This window comes from Salvelinus namaycush, chromosome 38, assembly GCF_016432855.1.
Source record: "Salvelinus namaycush isolate Seneca chromosome 38, SaNama_1.0, whole genome shotgun sequence".
NCBI lineage: Eukaryota > Metazoa > Chordata > Actinopteri > Salmoniformes > Salmonidae > Salvelinus > Salvelinus namaycush.
The window spans coordinates 5,095,001-5,099,715 of NC_052344.1; positions in this window are offsets into that span (position 1 = coordinate 5,095,001).

The following is a 4,715-nucleotide window of genomic DNA, read 5'->3' on the forward strand; positions in this document are numbered from 1 at the left end:
AGCAGTTTGTTTCTAAGAGTGTATACTAGTACACTAGTATACCTGGTTATGTTTTTAATGTGTCAATTTGTTTTTGAGAGTCTGGTAAGCCTGGTTGAAATGGCAAATTGACACGGCACGCAACACTCTGTCACTCCCATAGAGAAGAAAATCAATGATTACCTTGGGGTTTTGCTGGCAAAATGTAACCCTGGTCAAAATGTAACCCTGGCTAGATGTAACCCTGGCTAAATGTAACCCTGGTCAAAATGTAACCCTGGTCAAAATGTGACCCTGGCTAAATGTAACCCTGGCTAAATGTAACCCTGGTCAAAATGTGACCCTGGCTAAATGTAACCCTGGTCAAAATGTGACCCTGGCTAAATGTAACCCTGGCTAAATGTAACCCTGGTCAAAATGTGACCCTGGCTAAATGTAACCCTGGCTAAATGTAACCCTGGTCAAAATGTAACCCTGGCTAAATGTAACCCTGGTCAAAATGTGACCATAGCACAGAGAGCAGTTTGGCCCCATTTAGTTTTTTTAAGGGTCAAGACAATATAGCCTACTGTAAAATCAAATCCAATCGGATTTGTCACATGCTCCGAATACAACAGGTATTCACCTTACAGTGAAATGCTTCCTTACAAGCCCTTAACCAACAATGCACTTTTAAGAGCATCGCTAAAAAAGTAAGACAAATAATTAAAGAGCAGCAGTAAATAACAATAGCTATATACAGGTGGTACCGGTACAGAGTCAATGTGTCAATGTGCGGGGGCACCGGTGTCGAGGTAATTGAGGTAATTATGTACATGCATTTACATTACATTACATTTAAGTCATTTAGCAGACGCTCTTATCCAGAGCGACTTACAAATTGGTGCATTCACCTTATGATATCCAGTGGAACAACCACTTTACAATAGTGCATCTAACTCTTTTAAGGGGGGGGGGGGTTAGAAGGATTACTTTATCCTATCCTAGGTATTCCTTAAAGAGGTGGGGTTTCAGGTGTCTCCGGAAGGTGGTGATTGACTCCGCTGACCTGGCGTCGTGAGGGAGTTTGTTCCACCATTGGGGTGCCAGAGCAGCGAACAGTTTTGACTGGGCTGAGCGGGAACTGTACTTCCTCAGAGGTAGGGAGGCGAGCAGGCCAGAGGTGGATGAACGCAGTGCCCTTGTTTGGGTGTAGGGCCTGATCAGAGCCTGAAGGTACGGAGGTGCCGTTCCCCTCACAGCTCCGTAGGCAAGCACCATGGTCTTGTAGCGGATGCGAGCTTCAACTGGAAGCCAGTGGAGAGAGCGGAGGAGCGGGGTGACGTGAGAGAACTTGGGAAAGTTGAACACCAGACGGGCTGCGGCGTTCTGGATGAGTTGTAGGGGTTTAATGGCACAGGCAGGGAGCCCAGCCAACAGCGAGTTGCAGTAATCCAGACGGGAGATGACAAGTGCCTGGATTAGGACCTGCGCCGCTTCCTGCGTGAGGCAGGGTCGTACTCTGCGAATGTTGTAGAGCATGAACCTACAGGAACGGGTCACCGCCTTGATGTTAGTTGAGAACGACAGGGTGTTGTCCAGGATCACGCCAAGGTTCTTAGCACTCTGGGAGGAGGACACAATGGAGTTGTCAACCGTGATGGCGAGATCATGGAACGGGCAGTCCTTCCCCGGGAGGAAGAGCAGCTCCGTCTTGCCGAGGTTCAGCTTGAGGTGGTGATCCGTCATCCACACTGATATGTCTGCCAGACATGCAGAGATGCGATTCACCACCTGGTTATCAGAGGGGGGAAAGGAGAAGATTAATTGTGTGTCGTCTGCATAGCAATGATAGGAGAGACCATGTGAGGATATGACAGAGCCAAGTGACTTGGTGTATAGCGAGAATAGGAGAGGGCCTAGAACAGAGCCCTGGGGGACACCAGTGGTGAGAGCACGTGGTGCGGAGACAGATTCTCGCCACGCCACCTGGTAGGAGCGACCTGTCAGGTAGGACGCAATCCAAGCGTGGGCCGCGCCGGAGATGCCCAGCTCGGAGAGGGTGGAGAGGAGGATCTGATGGTTCACAGTATCAAAGGCAGCCGATAGGTCTAGAAGGATGAGAGCAGAGGAGAGAGAGTTAGCTTTAGCAGTGCGGAGCGCCTCCGTGACACAGAGAAGAGCAGTCTCAGTTGAATGACTAGTCTTGAAACCTGACTGATTTGGATCAAGAAGGTCATTCTGAGAGAGATAGCAGGAGAGCTGGCCAAGGACGGCACGTTCAAGAGTTTTGGAGAGAAAAGAAAGAAGGGATACTGATACATGCAGGTAGGGTTATTAAAGTGGCTATGCATAGATAATGACAGAGAGTAGCAGCAGCGTGGGGGGGCAATGCAAATAGTCAGGGTAGCCATTTGATTAGATGTTCAGGAGTCTTAGAAGCCTCTGTCTAGAAGCCTCTTGGACCTAGACTTGGCGCTCTGGTACCGCTTGCCGTGCGGTAGCAGAGAGAAAAGTCTATGACTAGGGTGGCTGGAGTCTTTGACAATTTTTAGGGCCTTCCTCTGGCACCGCCTGGTATAGAGGTCCTGGATGGCAGGAAGCTTGGCACCGGTGATGTACTAAAACCACATCAATCTAAATCTCCTCTTAGCATCATTTAAATGATGAGTAGAGAGATTGGCATTTCCATAACAACAGCAAGGGAATGTGTAAACAGGCTAATTCAGACGAGAAATGCTATAGAAAATAGAACTATATGTTCCCAATTTTCTGATGGGTGTGGCACAAAAATTCTGACTTGACACCTGACAGCATCAGGTTCCTCCCTATACCATACATAGAGTCAATGGGCCTCTCCCTATAACATACATAGAGTCAATGGGCCTCTCCCTATAACATACACAGAGTCAATGGGCCACTCCCTATAACATACACAGAGTCAATGGGCCACTCCCTATAACATACACAGAGTCAATGGGCCACTCCCTATAACATACACAGAGTCAATGGGCCACTCCCTATAACATACACAGAGTCAATGGGTCACTCCCTTCCATTCGCTCATCAGATGTCGGTGGAAAATGCAGTGAAGCATTGTATCCAGCAGATAGAGACAAAGCTACTTGTTGTAACAGTAGTGCCTGTTCACTGCTGTTAGCAGCTGATTCACAGGTTGTGCCCTTTTACAACCACTTGGGGGCAGGATAAGAGTAAAATTCAGTGCAGTCTGGTTCAGTGGGTTCAATGCCAAGATTTTCCAGGATTTAAAAAAAAACGTCTTCAATCACAGAGTATTGCAGCTACATCATGGGAGATTCCTAAATCTATATGACAGGATCTGAGTCAACTCAGGAGGACTTGTTCTGGAGATCTCCGGGACAACTCACATAACATAATCCTAAAACTAAAATCAACCAGAGTCAGTCTAGATCAAAACAACAAGGAATAAGCTGACACGTCATTGGGCCATGCACTAAAATCTAAAGAGAACCCTTGACTTTGTGTCACGCTACGTGCTGTAGGACTCCAGCAAGATAAACAACATAACTCTGGTCTGCACCATAGAAATCAAATCAAAGTTGAGCGTACACAGATTTGCAAATGTTATCGCAGGTGTAGCGAAAAGCTTGTGTTTCTAGCTCCAACAGTGTAGTAATACCTAGCAACACAAGACAACACACACACACAATCCAACAATCTAAAAATAAAAAAATAAAAATATCAGAATGAGCAATGTCAGAGTCCGGAATATACAGTATATATACAGTACCAGTCAAAAGTTTGGACACACCTACTCATTCAAGGGTTTTTCTTTATTTTTACTATTTTCTACATTGTAGAATAATAGTGAAGACATTAAAACTATGAAATAACACATATGGAATTATGTAGTAACCAAGAAAGTGTTTTAGTTTCTTAAAAGTAGCCACTCTTTGCCTTGATGACAGCTTTGCACACTCTTGGCATTCTCTCAACCAGCTTCATGAGGAATGCTTTTCCAACAGACTTGAAGGAGTTCTCACATATGCTGAGCACTTGTTGGCTGCTTTTCCTTCACTCTGCGGTGCAACTCATCCCAAACCATCTCAATTGGGTTGAGTTCGGGTGATTGTGTAGGCCAGGTCATCTGATGCAGCACCATCACTCTCCTTGGTTAAATAGCCCTTATCCAGCCTGGAGATGTGTTCTGGGTCATTGTCCTGTTGAAAAACAAATGATGGTCGCACTAAGCACAAAACAGATGGGATAGCGTATCACTGCAGAATGCTGTGATAGCCATGCTGGTTACTTGTGCCTTGAAAATAAATCACAGACAGTGTCACCAGCAAAGCACCCCCACCCCATCACACCTCCTCCTCCATGCTTCCCAGTGGGAACCACACATGCGGAGATCATCCGTTCACCTACTCTGCGTCTCACAAAGACACGGCGGTTGGAACCAAAAATCTCAAATTTGGACTCATCAGACCAGAGGACAGATTTCCACCGGTCTAATGTCCATTGTTTGTGTTTCTTGGCCCAAGCAAGTCTCTTATTCTTATTGGTGTACTTTAGTAGTGGTTTCTTTGCAGCAATTCTACCATGAAGGCCTGATTCACGCAGTCTCCTCTGAACAGTTGATGTTGAGATGTGTCTGTTACTTGAACTCTGTGAAGCATTTATTTGGTCTGCAATCTGAGGTGCAGTTAACTCTAATGAACATATCCTCTGCAGCAGAGGTAACTCTGGGTCTTCCTTTCCTGTGGCGGTCCTCA